Here is an 18482-nt window from a genome sequence, read left to right as displayed (position 1 = left end):
TTCTTTATGTAATTTTTGTTTTTAGATGGTTTAAACAAAAATATACTTAGCAACTAAGATGTATACGGTTTGAATTTATCTGCCTCTAGAATACTAAAAAAAAAAAAACTAGCATCATTAGGTAATAAATTGTAAAGGTTAAAAAATAGCATCATTTGATAATCATTTGTAATGGTTCTATAACCCTTAGATTTTTTAAATTTTCTAAATAAGTTTTGTTTACTACTTTCCAGCAATAATTTAAAAAATCGAACAAAATTTTGAAAACTAAGACTCCGTTGATATCCATTCGATTTTTAGTTTTCAATTTTTGAAAATTAAGTCTATTCACACTCATTTCACCTTCAAATGTGTTGTTTTGTTATATACTTTTTACTAATGTTTTCTAAATTTTGATAGTTTTAAAAAAATAGTTTTTTAAAAGTTGTTTTTTTATTTTTAAAATTTAACTCAAAATTTAATTATTGTACTTAAGAAACAAACGTGTAAATCATTATAAGAAGTTGAAAGAAAATAAGCATAATTTTAAAAAACCAAAAACAAGAAACGATTACCAAACGTGACTTAAATAAAACTTATTTTTGTTCCTATAATTTGATTTTAAAAAAAAGTGTTTGTTCAATAATATTATGAAGACGAGGAGAACATAAATGCAAATTTCAAAAACTAAAAGCAAAGTTACCAAATGTCTTGCGTTCTATTTTGTAACCATTTTATCTTTTGTTTTTGTTTTTATAAAATTAAACCTATGAAAACACTTCCACCTCCCATTTTCTTCACTTGTTTATCTATTTTTTCACAAATGGTTTAAAAAATCAAGTCAAAATTTGAGAATGAAAAAAAAAATAGCTTTCAAAAAATTGTTTTTATTTTAGAATTTGACTGAGAATTCAACTATTATACTTAAAAAATATGTAAATCATGGTAAGTAATGTAGATGATATAGACTTAATTTTAAAAAACAAGATAATTATCAAACGGGACTTTGATATTTGTTTTTTATTTTTTATTTTTGAAAATTAATCTTATACACACTAACTCTAGATTGTTTTGTTATCTAATACTAAAGATTAAGCTAAAATTTGAAAAGTAAAAAAAAAAAGTAATAATAAACTTTCACATACTTTAATTGTTTTTAAATCCTTTGATTTCGAAATTTGTTTTTTAAAAAACTGTCACCGTCCCATTTGATGAATTGCGATAGTAGGAATTTTTTTCTATGAAATGGATGAATCTCCAAACAAAAACAGCACTATATATTATTTTTAGTTGAAATTTGCAACATCTTTAGATTTATTACTATTGATTTTAATGAAATGGGAATGTTTTAAGGATATTGACATGCTTTTAAAAATTAAAATTAGTTGGTGAATAAGGCGGGGAAAAAAGAATAAAAAAATAGTGTGATGTAAAAATTGCCATACGTCTTTATATTAATTCGAGGAAATTAAAAATTTATGGTAACTTTTATTTTGTTTTTTTTAAAGGAATGATATCAGTAATTTTTTTTAATAAAGATGTTGTAATTAAAATGTGAGGTAGGACAGTCGAACCTCTAACCTCAAGGTCGATAATACAAACATTATATCAGTTGAGTTATGCCAACTTTAAAAAAAAATAACTGGATTGGTTCATTCTATCTATAGATCAACAAATCAAACTAAACATTTGTTTTTTTTTTTTTTAATATTGTGTTTAATTTTAAAAGTGCTTTTGTTTTAGGTACTAAAATAAACAATTGGGATTGTTTTAGTCCGATATAAATGTTTAGGATGCAATCTATTTTTAATCTTGATATAAAATAGTAAACATCGTAGCAAAAAAAAAGATGATGCATTTTCCCAAATATATATATATATATATAATATAAAACAAGATAAAAGTTATAAATAGTTGTAAATAACGTAATTATATTTGGAGCTAAAATATGGAGGGATGTATTATAGTCCATCCACCAACTTTGAGTTTCGGGCTCAAACAACCCTTATAATTTCTGTATGTGTTTTTAAAAAGTGATTTTCCATAATGGATTTGTTTGTTTTACAAGAAATACAATGTAAGAGATATTACGAATGAAAACCAAAATGGTACATTTTAAAAGTAAGAGAATTAGAAATATACCAAAGTTGCATCAAAATTAAGATAATCCGGGTTTTTTTTTCCCTCAACAGTAGAATAGCAAATTTCAATTTTAAAGATGATAATTAATGTACTCATCCGTCGAGTTAAAATTTTATAGACAAATTAGTAATTACATTAAACCAAAGGCTTTAAGAACTTCACCTAATAAAATAATAGCTCCAAATTTTAAGAACTACAGTCTCGTTTGGTAATAATTTTTTTTTATTATTATTTATATTTCTTATGATGATTTGCATCTTTAAATACAATGGTTGAATTCTTAACCAAATTCAAAAAATAAAAACAACTTTTTTAAAGCTATTTTTTGTAGTTGTCAAAATTTAGTTTGGTTTTTTAAATCACGAGTGAAAAATAGATAATAAATAAAGAAATTTGAAAGTTGAAGTATGTCTATAGATTTAATTTTAAAAAACAAAAAATAAAATAAGATGGTTACCGAATGGGATGAACGGTTTTATTTTTATTTTAAACGAATTTAAATATTATTTGAATAGATTATCATCGATTTTTTTAAACAAGAAAAATAAAAATAAAACGCACGATTTTGGAGAAAAATAACGGAAAATGAAACGATAGTGGGCTGGATCAGGACCACTTTGAATTTTTGATTGACTTTAATAAAAAAATCGTGTTTATTTTAATTTGGATATGGACTCGTGAGAACTAATCAACTTTGTCACCTGATTTTCATAAGTGTCATTAAAACCCTAAATTCCTTGTCACAGCTATTTATGTATTATTAAATACTAGATCATAACTTTCAATTTCTTAATAAATATGAAGCAAAAGAAGAAACAAATAAATATAATAAATTATCAAAATAAATATAGGTAAACTAATATACGAGCATTTAGCCACGGCGAGGTATGTGATTCACATTCCTACTCTATTTATTTTAAAAAAATATATACTCAATTATTTAAAATAACAATAAATGTACCCATTTAATTGTTTGGAAGTTTTAAAATTAAATTAACTCAGTATTGTAGCATGAAATTTTAAATTTCTATTTTATATCTAGAATGACAATACAAAAATCAAAATCACATGGGAGTGAGGATTTTTTTTTAAAAAAAAAAAAACGAATTTTTTAATACTAACAGGTGCAAGATGAAAATCAAATCATGAATTTTATGGATGTGTTGTTTGCTAAACTATTATTGATTAACCCTATAAAAATAAAAGATCTACAGATTTCAAATTCGTCAAATGAAGATAAATAACACCAATAGTGGTAATTTATTGCGTGGTAAAAAAAAAAACTATTTATGATAAATAATATCCATATCAGTTAGAGATTCTTTGTCAGGGTGAACATAGTTAGTGATATTCATGTACTAACTATTGGAATTTTTTTTTTTTTTTGTCTATTTTTTATTGCTACTTTAGAAAGATGCATTTTTAATTAGGCTATGACATTTTAGATAGTGTTTTTGTATTCGTATGGTTATGTAGTTGCGTTAAATTCTTAATTTTTGGAGTCTTTGGATTAATTAGTTGCCTCAACTTATAAATACAACTTATTTGACTCTAGTTTAATATTTGTTTGGTTTTCTACAAAAACATATTCTACTATATATAGAAATTATAATTGCCTTTCAATTCTTGCTACAAACTCACATTTCAAGAAGTCCCACAGTAATTGTTGTATTGACTTTGCTGATCATCACAACTAATAATACATAGGATATAATAAACTATAAATAAATTTCTCAAACTCTCACAAAGCAAACCAAATCAAATGGCTTTTACCACACAAAAAACATGATCGTACAACACAATATTTAAAGTAACGTGACATGTTTTGAATATCCTAGAGCATACACGTGTTTTCCTTGAGATTTAGTAATGCAATATTTGATGTTGTGAAAATGACAGTATATTTATTTCCTCGGAGCTACACATCTTGATATTAGTGTTAGCTTTATTTAAAAATATATATAAAATTGAAAATTTAAATTACGTCTAACCAAAATCAATACAAGTTCAAATTACAACAATAAAATGCAAAATATTAAAATACCAAATTTAAACTACGTCTAAACCCATAAGAAGCACCGCAATTAATTGGGAGCTTTTGCCAATGATGTTAATCAATTTTCAACATTTGAGTACAATGGATAATATTATCGAAACACGTTTCCAACATTAAAAAAAAAAAAAAAAAAAAAAAAAAAAAACTCTTTTAAATTCACCCATTTACATAAATTTAGATAAGTATTGCAATGTCAGCTTTTCTTTTTTTTCTTTTTTCTTTGGAATAGTATGTCTGTCTTAAACTTAAAAAACGTACCAATTTTAACCTTCTAATAATTTGTACTTCATAAAAAGAAAAAAAAAAATCTCTCATGCATTTAATGAATTAAAAAGCATACGTGATAAATATTCAAATATGAGGAACATTAAAACTTTTTTTTTTCTTTTGTTGAAATTTATTAAATTTGATAAAGTTATTCCATGTTTAATTTGTAGGTTAGTCAAATAGCTTATATGCGTGGAAGCTTCCAAATCATAGGAAGATAAAGCGAAAATTAAAATGAAAGTACAAATGCAAGCCTTATAAATTTAGATCCAATTTCATAAAATTGAAAATGTATGGTCCAAAATTGATACAACTTAACAAGTTTAGGAATCAAAATCGACTTTTAAATTGAACCTCAAATTTAATTAAGTGTTGCAATCTTAATCCTAGAGTTTTTTTTTTTTTAGTTATAAATTTGTTACATATGATGAATGATCGCTTCAAATATAACTTTTAAAAATGTATCTTTTGTGTTTAATTAATCCACTATAAAACATATGTAGTACATAAAATTGACAAAGTTGTAGAGAACAAAAGACATTAGGATTTAAAAAAATCACGAATTCATTAGGATTCTAAAAAAAATCACGAATTTTGATAAAATTATTCTATCATTAATAAGTGTACTGATTAAAGTTAATTTTGTACCCGACTTGATTGGAAACGAGTTTACAAAGAAGATTTTTACATTGTTTCGATAAAGTCGAAAGTTTAGAATTTAAACCGATACAATTCGACAATTTAAGAGACAAAACCGGTTGTTTTCCAAAAATATTTTATAGATTAGATTATAAAATTGGTTTTCATAGTTTAGAAAAAGTTATAAATAAGTTTTCTATAGTTTGTAATTTGAATTTACCTACAGTTGAGTAAAATTCTAGAGACTATTTATGAAGAATTTATCAAACAATGAAAATTATTTAGAAGGTTTTATTAAATTATAAGGATTAAGTCTTGATTTTTAAGATTATATAGATTAAAGTCTAATTTTCTCTAACGTATATGGATCTAATTTATAATGGAACATGTTGTATATGTATTTCTAAAAAGGAAAAAATAAAATCATAAAAATAAACAAATAAATGAGCACAGCAACTGTACGAGAGGTGAGAGCAATGGAAGCCCATTATGGAAAGCCCAATCGTCAGTAGTTGTGAGGTTGATATAAAATGACCGCCGGATAAATATTTTATGGTGAAAACACTCGTTCAAGTTCAACCATAATTTTATTTATTTGATTGTTTGTTTGTTTGTTTATTTATTTATTGTATTTTTAAATAATTTTATTTGTTTGATTGTTTATAAAAATAATATTTATTTAATTTTTTTGGACGATATTCAACCATAAAAATTTGATGTAGAGTGGGACACGGACAACTCAGTCCTCACCAACTTTGCCATCCGTTCCCAACGGAATTACGGAATTTCTATCCATTTCCAACCACCCGCGAGCCACGTGGGACCTGGGCTCAAACCCCCTATCTTTCATCATCATCCTTGTATATATATATATATAATTATTTACCCTAAATTATTTACTTTGTTTAAATTTATCAAGGTCGCATTTACGTCACTCAAATGAAAAATAGTGTATACGTAATGGATTTTTATCGACAAATCAATTGTAGTGGATCTCAATTGTAGAGGTAATTAGATTTTTTTTTGACACGCTTACTTAACTATTTTGTAAATGTAATTTCATTGCTATTGATGATGTTTACTTAACCGTTGCTATTGGTGTAAACGTCATGATTTTCTTTTAATCTTTTCATTGATACCTTTATTTATCGATATCATGAATTTTTTTTTAATGTATCAAATAAAATCCTAAATTTTTTAAAATATTTTTTATCAAGCAAATAACATCATACTAATTTGATTTTTTTTTGGATTTTTTTACCGACACGTTATCGAGCAAGTAACATCCCAAAATTTTGATTTTAAATTTTTTTTTTTTTTATTGATATTGTTATTGGTTAAATAACATCAATAAGTTAGTATTTCTATTGTCTACTTTAACAAAAATATACCATCCAATTTGGCTCATATTCTCTCACTCGGGGAAAAAAAACCATCCATTTGTTTTGCATTGATTTTCTTTACCTAGAAAGAAAGAAGAGAATAAAAAATAACAACAACAACACGATTCCAAAATTAACTGATGTTGCCAATATCGACCATATCCCAAAATTTGGACTTATTTTGTATTTTTTTTTTATGAATATTGTTATTGACCAAATACATCGATAACATGGTCTTACTAAGAAATTTTTTTTTAAAAAAACATCCATTTGTTTTGCATTGATTTTCTTTACCTAGAAAGAAAGAAGAGAACAAAAAATAACAACAAAAACACGATTCCAAAATTAACTGGTGTTACCAATATCGACCATATCCCAAAATTTTGGACTTGTTTTGTATTTTTTTTTAATGAATATTGTTATTGACCAAATACATCGATAACATGGTCTTACTAAGAAAATTTAACGATAATCCAAAATACGATACTTTAGACCAAATCTAGAAATTGTTCAAAAACATTTTTAAAAAATGATGGATCCCATGTAATTTTCAAATGTAATCTGATTGATCATCTTTTAGCCCTCAATCATATAACAATATTTGATAAATGATAGTAGATTTCATGGTAAGGCCCGCATTTTATTACGATTACAAAATTTTGGTAAACATCAACAAACTTAATCAAACTTTTTAAGCTACGGTTGATGAATTATGTTACCAGTGTCATAAACATGACCTAAATTACTAAGGGGGTATTTGGGGTGCTAAGTTGATATAGGATGTCTGGAGTTCATATGTTTGAGAAGTTCAAATGTCTTTGAAGTTCATATGTCTATGTTTGGGAGTGCAGAGTTGTTTTGTCTGAGTTGATATATCTGTATTTAGGGGTGCCAATTTGTTTTGTTTGAGCTCATATGCTTGTGTTTGGTTGTGCATAGTTCATATATCGGAGGTATCTGGTGTGGTTTTTTAGTATAAAATAATCTGCTTGTATGAACAATGATTTTTTTCTAAGACATTTTTATTCAATAATCGTACCCATCGTAATTTTAATTTGAATTAAATATGTATTGTAATTTTTCTTCGTCTTTTTAATCTTTAAATATGGTATAGAGTTCAATTTTGAATCATTTGTTCCAAACCTATTTTTTAGACAAAGTTGATAGATCTTATACTTTTTATTTAATTGAATTGTTAAGTTCGAACCAATTGTTTGGATTCATTTCACAAATAAAACGGAGATAAAAATAAAGTTGAACCACTTCAAAAGATATGTATAATATGATGACCCTATACATGGGCATTGTACATCATTCTTACAAAACTATGCGTCTTTATCTCTGGGCCACATTCCACGACCCACTTGTATGGGGCACAATATATATATATATATATATATATATATATATGATATTGGCCAACAAATGGCTAGGTCTAGTTACAAAAAATAAAAGCAATTTGCAAACCTACAAGGACATAAGTTAGAGTAAGTTAGTCTTGTCCAACATGCATATGCAATACCTTATTCTTAACGGCGAGGGAATAGATAGAAAACCGTCTATTCTCTAAATATCATTAATGAAAAGATCTATAAGAGCCAACTGATCATCCTCATTCAGACCCACAACTTGGTTGACCTGTTTAATGACTTCCTCCCAACCTCTAATTCATATTTCTCTTATTGTCATTAGACAAGTTTCTCCATTTGAGCTTCCTAGACATCCATCGTTGTTTGTACAATGTCAAGCATTTCAAATGGGAAGGGAGTTCTTTTGCGTTTGCTTCCTCTCCTATCATTGCTCGGTCCAACAAACCTACTGACAAGTGACAAATTAATGTATATGGAAAGTAACAAAGCAAGTAGATTGAGTAGAAAACAAAGGAATTTAATAATAAAAGTGAAAGGGCCATTAAATAAATAAAAGAAATAATAATAGAAGATATTGAAAGTAGACAACATCCATATTTATGCCTAAGACAATCGATATGGAAAATTGGACATGACATTGAAAGTAAAATGAGACACAACTAATTAATCCAAGAAACGAATTTCACCAGCAAACAACCAATACAATTAAAAAATGGAACATGATCTGGAATTAGAAAGAAACAAACCTAATAAATCAAACCTATAAATTTCACTCAGCAAACAAGTAATAAAGGTGAAAAATGGAAGATGAGATTGGAATTAGAATGAAACAAAATGAATTAATCAAAGGAATGAAGATCACCCAGCAAACAAGTGATAAATGTGAAAAATGGAACATGACATTAGATTTTAGAATGAAACAGAACCAATTAATCAAACAAATGGAGCTCACTGAACAAACAGAAATCGAAAAATGGAACATGACATGAGCAAGTAGAATGAAGCGGAACCAATTAATCAAACCTTGGCATTGAAATACAACATAGAATAGAAGTAAAACATGATCGGGAACCTTTTTGTTAAAAAAATTAAAAACAAAACAAAAAAGGACGAAAAATAAAACATGGAATGAGATGGAAAGTCATAACAGACAATTAAGTCTCCAATTCTTCATAAATAATCATGTACAAGCAGTGCTCTTCATCGATCGGTTAAGGTTATGAAAACAAACCTGAATTGGACGGTATTCTACCCCACTGAACTCCAATGACTTCAACCAACCCCCTACCATGCGTTCGACAATCAATAACCAAAACAACATCGAAAACTAAAAATGACAAGTCAATCGAGTTATGGATGAATGTTGGACCATCGAAGCGGCAAGGGATTTGGTTGGGGTTTTCATTGAAGCGATGAGGAGAAGGGGGGATTGAAAAGGTTTGAAATGGTAAGATCTAAAAATTAATAGATCTTACAAAAAAAATAATTGACATAAATCGATAGATCAGAAAGTATACGGATGAAAAAGTAACATGCATTGACGAACAAAGATGAAAATTAGACGGAGAAAACTTCAGATAGGATAAATCTGAGGGGAAGAGTTAAGGTCGCATGAGAGATAATAGATAACATTTCGGAGAGGAGAGATGAGGGAAGAGCACACCGCTTCCAAACACCGTTTCCAACTCATTGTAAACTATGCGAGAGATAATAGATAACATTTCGGAGAGGAGAGATGAGGGAAGAGTGAATAGTCGGTTAAGAGAGATGAGGGAAGACTGTGCAAGAGATGAGATGTTTGTCAAACACCGTTTCCAACTCATTGTAGTTGGATAAATTAAATGAGTAAGAAATCATGTTAGGCTCCTAAATAGTGAGATGACATCAAATATCATATTAACACATCTCCTGCCCCAAACAATCCTTAAAATATATGTAGTTCTCTTCTTCTTTTTCTCTCTCTCTCTCTCTTTTTTTCTTTTTTTTGGTTTAAAAAATAATACACAATAGTTCTTAAGAAAAAGTACGTAGTAGTCAATTATATATTTTGTAGATAATATTTACTAATACTACTTTTTTAACATGCATCATCTTTTTCATTATATGTGTTAGAGTTAAAGAAAAAAATATATTTTTTAAATAGTTAGCACCAAATTTAAGAAATAAATTTTGTTTAGTGTAATAAATATGAGGTATCAAAATTTAAACCTAAAATTTCAAGAGGAATATAAGTAAAAAACTATAGTTTATTCATTTTTTAGTACAAAACTACGGAGTGGGAGATTAAATCTCCAACCTCTTATAACAGAGGCTATGTTAAGATAACTGAGCCAAACTCACTTTGACAATGAAAAATTATAGTTGTTGAATTATACTCATGACAGGATAATATACTTACTGAATTACAACATCTCTCACATATAATTATTCTAGATTTAAAAATTTGATACACAAAATTTGATACTCAAAATGCGGTACACTAAATTATGATATGCAAAAAACATGGTAGCTCATCCTTTTATAGGACAAGGATCAACTCAAGTAATAAATCTAACTTACAAATTAAAAGCAATACTAAAAGCATAAACTTACATAAATTAAAAACTTAAAAATAAAAAACTTAAAAGTAAATTAAACAATAGAGTAAAGCAACTTCAACCATTCAATTTTGAAATTAAATCTGAAAAAAGGAAAAACTCATAACTCAATACTACTCCTTGAGATTTTTATGTGTTACAACCAGCTTTTGGTGTAGAAAACATAAACGGTCTATGTGTAGTTTTTGTGAGAAATTCAATGAATTTGTTTTCTTTCTCTATCTTTCTCTATTTTCAATAAATAAATTCTTGACTTTGATTTGCTTTGTTCTATCATCTTGTACCAAATTGAAGACACTAACAACCAAATCAAGTCTTTCTTTTAGATAAGGTAGACTATGTATCTTCCTTTCTTGAAATATGTTGCAAATATGATCAATAGAGGTAAATTTGAAAATATTACCAACCATGTTAGAAGAGGCAAAATTTTCAAAGCTTTACTGTCTTCGTGTCCTAAGCATCGATATCACCTTTTGCTTTCTTATACTTTGGCATTAAAAGCACAGTGACATGGTGGGTCACCACTTAAAACAAATGCATTTTCAACTATTTTGACCCTTGCAATCTCTGCTCCTCGATGGTCATAAATGACACAAACTTGATCTATGAAAATCACAGAAAAATTATTATGCAACAAATGAGCAATACCAAGTAAGTTTTGAGATAATTTTGGAATATATAAAACATTGTATATTTTATGTTCACCTTATTGGGGTTGATGCTCTAAATTTCATAGGTCCTGTAGTTTGTAATTGTATTGTACAAAGGATTTATTTATTTAATAAAATATGAGATGTTTTATTTAACATTTAGTAGCATTAAACTTACAAACCAATAAACCAAGATCCAAGGTTATCATTTGTAGCTTAAACATGTATGTAAAGTCATACATGTGTTGGGGTTGATGCCCTAAATCTCGTAGGATCCTATAGTTTGTAAACACATGTATAAACAAACGCTTGTGATGTAATAATATGAGATATTTTCTTCACTGTTGTCTATGACATATGAGATATTTTATTTGCATTAACCACAAACCAATAAACTAAGATCCTTGGTTGTCGTTATGACTTAAACATGTATGTGGAGATGGTTTGATCATGTCTTAAGTGATAACCTAAATGGTCTGTAGTATATGGATATAGAAGGGAAGTCTTATCCTAGTGATACTATGGATACGGCACGCTTTGTAGATGTTACAAGTGTTATAAAGTGCTACAGATGGTCTGATCCCGATCATTCACGTGGAGGCATGCGAGCAGGGGTGTCTTATACAAAGGAGTTTGTATAAGATTGGACCACGATGTTGGGGATGATGCCCTAAACTCTCGTGTCCTGTAGTTTGTAGACACAGTTTTGAACAAACGCTTGTGATGTATAATATATGATATTTTATTCACTTATGAGCATTGGATGTTTTATTTGCTTTACCACAAACCAATAAACTAAGATTCTTGGTCATCGTTTGTAACTTAAGCATGTATGTGAAGACATACAAGTGGATCATATCTTAAGTGATGACCAAAATGATCTGAAGTATATGGATAAAGGAGGTAAACCTTATCCTAATAATACTAAAGATGCGGCCCACTTTGTAGAATAGTTACAAGTGTTGTGACTTGCTACAGATGGTATGATCCTGATCATTCATGTGGGGCATGTGAGCGGGGGCGTCCTATACAAAGAGTTTGTATTAGACCAGACCATGAAGTGTTATAGTCTCGTTATATAACGTCGTTCATGACATAGACTTCACTTCACTAGGATAATTATAGGTAATATGACCTTAATCCCGAGTGAGTTGGGAACTCCTGCCTTTGAGGGTGGTCCTTTGATTTGCATGGGTGCAAGTGGCCAGATCGCCGACTTCAACCTACCATTTTGGGGATTCGTCTGATTTAGGAGCTGAGAACTCAGCTACACAAGATGGAATTCACTCTTTCCTCGAAGCAAGGGTAAGTAGATAGAATGCTCCCTTAAGGGCTGATCCTGGGGCTTGAACAATGTGGCATTACACACCTTCTCATTGTCCGAGAGGTGTCCACACATAGTAGGACTATATTATATTGTTCATTAGAGGGATCAGTGGTACTTAAGGAGATAATCAACTTCGATAACCACTTTCAACTATTGTAAAACCGAAGGCTATTAAAGTATGGTGTACGATTGTTGAATTATATAAATAATAGTATTTTGTCTACATTAAGTGCACTACTTATAAGTAGAAATTTGAAAACTATTTTTTTTATTTAATTGATTTCACACATCATATGATATTTAGAAAAATATGTATGTAGTTGAATAATGTATAACACACACAAAAAAAAACCCCATACAATGGAGTTTTTTTTAACATTATTTGGCAAGAAATAATGAAAATATAGATTTGTTCTCTGATGATCCTCTAAATTTGGAGGATTTGAAAGTGGAATTGTTGAAGAATGTCATGGAATTTCATTGGCTGCTAAAATGATGAAGAATATTCAATTAAAAAAATCACAACATAGTAAAAATACAGAACAACAATAACAAGAAGAAAAATAAGAAGATGATGATGAAATTCATAGAGAAAAATTAGGAATCAAAAGTTTTGATTTCACAACTACAAAAATAATGTTTCTTAACGTTTTCTAAATGTCAATGGTCACTTTTCTAGACGTTTTAGAAAACGTCAAGGAATCCAGTGTCAAGAATATTGATGTTCTCGACTAAGAAAAAACGTTAAGTATAGTGACACTTGACATTTTTGAAATGTCAAGAATATTGATGTTCTCGACTAAGAAAAAACGTCAAGAACATTTTAATTTGATATGTGAAAATTGTCAAGGTATTCTTTACTTGATACTGAAAAAAAAAATGTCAAGAATATAAGTGTTCTTGACAAGAATAAAATGTCAAGTGCAAGACTCATTGACAGTTTTCACTTGTCAAATAAATTTATATCTTGACACGCTTAACTCGTCAAGTATGTTTGTGGTTTTTTTTTTTTTAAAAAAAAGATTAATATGGTTGTTTACCGCTAACATGTTCCTGTATTTTAATCCAACAATCACCTATGATATATTATGACAAATATCCATCAAAACAAATAAACAACAAACACCTTTTCAATCTTATGAACTAAATTTTTCTCCAATATGACAAAAGATAACATTCTTCAACATTGTCATTATAAAACTTTACAATTCCATGAAGGATTTTCTAAGTTAACTAGAAGAATATGGACATACCCATATGGACACTTCCAAAAGAATATAAGGAACATAACTATAATAGTCAACCCATATGAACGGTTTCAAAAATTACATTTCCAAAAATTACACTACTCCAGAAAAAAAATATTAAAATTAGTATTGAAGGCTCGATGGTCTTTAATTACCCCATCAAATTGGTCACGGATTTGCCAAAGTGAATCGCCAATCCAACGACATCCAATGTCTTCCAACCATTCGTCCAAAAGACAAGGAAAATCCAGTGACTCTCAAATCATCCGATGACTCCAAAACCAAGCTTTAGTACCCAATATGCACGATTTGAAATGAAATCATAAGCATCAAGAAGAAGACTTGATACACTACTTTAAATTACTCAAAATCTATCAGAAACTCCAAATGAACAAAAGTTTAAAGGTATATTTTAATTACACTAAACTTCAAATCAAACTTCAACCACACAAATGAGCTCTGAACATGCTTTGAACACAAAAGAAATGCTTAAAAAGCCTACTTTAATCACACAAGTACCAAATACAAAAGAAATACTTAAAAAGCCTACTTTAATCACACAACAAGTACTAAATCAGACTTTATTATTATTTTTTTTATTTTTATTTTTTTTGGGGGAGGGAATATATAACTTACCTCCAAACAAAATCTCACCTTGAGTCAAATTTCAATTCTTCACAAATGTCTTTTACCTACAAAAGAAAAAAAAAAAAAACATGAAACATGAAACATGATTGAAGATCAAACAATGCATGATTTCTAAGTTACAAGAAAATGGACAACCTCATATGAACGATTTCAAACTAGCAAGAATTAAACCAAATACTAACAAATTTACCACCAATGCAACATCCATACATGTTCAAATGCTTCAACAACAACCACACTATTGCCCCTAATCACCTGAAATGGAAAGAAAAAAAATCAATTCTTGACTACACCAGTGGTAATTAATGAAAGCAATAAACATAAAAGAGATGTTAAAGTACGATTAAACTAAATTAACTTTTGAAATAACGAACATTAAATTAAACTAACCAGCAAACTACTTAACTTAACTTACGGGTCATTCATATTAAAAGTTAAGAATACACTAATAATATGGGGAATTGCACAAAAAGAAAAAAAAAAGTTTGGTGTCAAGTAACCCAAGATCACACCAAATAACCAAGAAATTGGAAGAATACGTAGTAAGGAAGAAACTTGGAGAAATAGAATGGTTGAATTTCCCTTTTTGAGCTATTACCATTGCTAATGTCAGTAACAAAATTATCCAACATCGACCCAAAATGACATAATCAATTCTCCCTTGTAAGGTCAAGAGCTTGGTGTTATTACAACTAAATGCTAATCACTATTGAATCTAATTGTCATTTTCCAGTCAGTTAATAGTAGAAACGGCAGAGTATTGAAGAACAGTGAAAGGAACAATAGTTCAATAGTTGAAGATCTATATCCATGTCATTGAATCGAAAGAAACTAAAATTTATAAAAAGAAAAAAAAAATATATGCATAAGCTTACCATACATATTTAGTGTTCTAGGAAACAAATGCATTCACCACATACGGGAACCTTATGGACAAACAATACAACCACATGGCCTAAAGCACCAAAAACACAAAACAAAAGTATTAAATAATGAATTACAACAACAACAAAGCACAATTCAATTAAATAGTAAATCAATTAGCAACATAGCGAAGTAAACCCAGACATTTCAACAATCTAAATAACAAATGTATCTCCTCCAGCCTTGCGGAGCTTAACCATGTACGGTGACGGAGTAACATCATTCATATGAAAATGGATTAATTAAATGGATTAATCAAGATTTATTAAAAGTACTTCACCAAAACACTAAAAAAGACACAAAATCAGAGATTGACGCGTGGCTTGAGACAACAAAAGAGGCATGGAAGAGGTTGACGAGTGGCAGCACTAGAGGTCGACAATGGCATGACGAACTAGGTTGAGTCTGGACGTGTGCCGTTTGAATGGAGTGACGGTGCTAAAAAGAGAGAGAGTCGTGCGATGGTGTGAGTGACCAACGTGAGAGACGTACGATGTCATCAATGTGAGAGATCGATGGAGGCACAATTGGTGTGATGGAGTTGACAATCAACGTATGAAAGCTATTAAGGGTCTAAGCACTCTAACTACATCAATTTATAAGGAAAAACATGCATGTTTAAACAAAAAATAGAAAAAGGGTTTATGGAATACAACCATTGTAGAATCCACCAAATTGCTTGATTTCTCTTTGATTTCTTCTTCAATTTCAGCAGTAAACCACTACCAAAGTCTTCTCTACTATCTCGGACCTTAGATTGAGTGGTGAAACTCAAATTAAAAGAGAATTTGAGTGAGTTTTGAGAGTTGAAGTAAAGGAGAAAAATCACAAATTTTCCATTCTGAATTTCAGATTGCATGAACTTTTCTTGAATAATAAAACTCGTATTTATAGAATTGAAACATGCAAATGGATTAAATGTGAAATTGACACTCAATTTCTCATTAAACAAATTGGCTAGGTGTATAATTGGTGGATTAAGTGGGATAATCTCAATATCCAACTTTTCATTTCAAAATTTAAATAAAATGAAATTATTATTATTTACTTATTTAATTAAATTAATTTAATCATATTGAATTAATTATCTATTTTTGAATTTCATAAATTCAATTAATTCATTAATTAAACGTTAATTATATAAAAAAATTATCCAAACCCTAATTCGAATTTGAGCATTTCAAATTCACTCAATACGCTATTCTAAGATTTTATTTTACGAGCTAGTAGAGCGACCTAATGGACCTACAGATCATGAGCTCCAACGATTTGAGATTAATTGGCTAAATTCTTTAAACCGAATTAATCACTATTCGTTAACTACCAAGACACACCACTATAGCTCAGTAATTTCACTCTCCTCACAATAGATATATTTCTGTCCACTTGATTTAACCATAATCAATAAGTCAATCCTTCGTAGTTTGTATTTATAATGAGGCCAAGAATACCGTTTTATCTCTATAATACATCTTGCTCCTTACGTCTCCATTGAATCTTTATTAAACAATTGGTTTATTGGTTTATGGTCAAACCAATAAACCAAAACTCTCTTTGCCATGAGAGGGCGGACCCCTTTGTTTAAGACCAGAAATTAGTATTTAAGGAACAACCTATCTGCTAACTATAAAATGGGTAGGAGTGAACTCCGTCTTGCATAACTATGTCCCTAGCTATCTATCTGGTCTTACCCCTAAAATTGGAGGCTTATTGAGCAGAGATGTTGAACTACTTTTGTCTATGTAGATTAAAGAAAAATCCTGAATAAACGGGAGTTCATAGTTAGCTCAGGATTAAGATCGAGTTACGTTAGATCATCAAATTGAAATGGTCAGTTTTAACAGTAAACAATCGTTATAAAGAAGAGTGACTATTTCGTGGTCCGGTCTTATGCAAACATCTATTACATAGGATGCCTCCACTCGCATATCTCCACATGAACGACATTTGGATCACATTGTTTGTATCAATATACAAAGAGGACCACATCAATAGTGTCTCCAAGGTACCCAACCTTATCCATATACTTATAGATTTTTTTTGCTATATACTAAAACTTGATTCTCTTTTATTTCTCTACTTAAAGTTTAAGTATTTATTTAATAGTCATGAATTAGTTTATTGGATTTAGTAATGAATGCAATTTAATAACATAATAACATCTTTATTGAAAGAAATTTTAATAGTATCTTTATTGTGAATTTAATATGTTTAATGTTTACAAATTGCGAGTTTTAGGACATTCTCAACACGGTGGAGGCACAGTTGATCGAAGGTGTGACCGCATGAGAATCTGCGTGAACCTTGGACGGATGCACATGTATCTGGGGTAAAACACTTTCCCAAATTTTTCTTTCTTTTTTATATATAATAATGAAACCCTAAAAAAAACTCTATCTTGATGCTCATTAAGTGTCAAGTAAATTAGGAAATTTCTTGACGTTTTAAAATTGTCAAGTTACTTGATAGCGTGAAAAAAATCCAAAATTTTTTGCCAACCTATGTTTTTTTTTTTTTTTTTTTTTGTCATTTTCTTGATGTTTATCTTTAAAATTACCTATTACTTGATGTCTTTTCATAAAACTGTCAAGTAGTTAAAATTGCAAACGTCAAGAAATGTGTTTTTTCTAGTAGTGTTTCTCTTTAATTTTCCATTTTATTTAACTATATTCTTGCAAAAAAAAATGTAGTGGGTTAATTATTGTTTATTACCCAAAATAAAGTGGGGAAAAAAAGAGAAAGAAATAAAGAAAAACTTTTTAAAAAATCAGTTGAAAAAAATTGCAATTCATATTTTTATTCAACACAAATATGAGTAAAATTGTTGAATAATTTTTTTCTTTAAAAAAAATAGTCATTATAAAAGTAAGTTATTTAGAGTTCAAAAAACTGTATCAGATATCCAGACATATGAATACAACTCTCAACTCAAAACACAATCATATGCACTCAAGCTAAATAACTCTGTACCTTAAATACAAACATATAAATTTCACATATATATAAACTTCATAGATATATAAATTCTAAATATTATATCTCAACTTAACGTCCCAAACAATCCCATAATAATAACCATTTCAAAAGACTGATACAAATAACCTTTCGGCCTCTTCATCTATTTACAATGTAGATACATCTACCATCATTGATCACTTTCTTAGCATACCACTTATATGCCTTCTTTATATATTTTTTAATTATATTACTTGCATGTTCTCATGATATTAAAAATGTCGAATTATTTATAAAAA

The sequence above is a fragment of the Benincasa hispida genome, chromosome 1, assembly GCF_027475165.1.
Source record: "Benincasa hispida cultivar pf3 chromosome 1, pf3_genome.v1.1, whole genome shotgun sequence".
In the NCBI taxonomy this organism is placed as follows: Eukaryota; Viridiplantae; Streptophyta; class Magnoliopsida; order Cucurbitales; family Cucurbitaceae; genus Benincasa; species Benincasa hispida.
Note: the sequence above shows the minus strand (reverse complement) of the source record.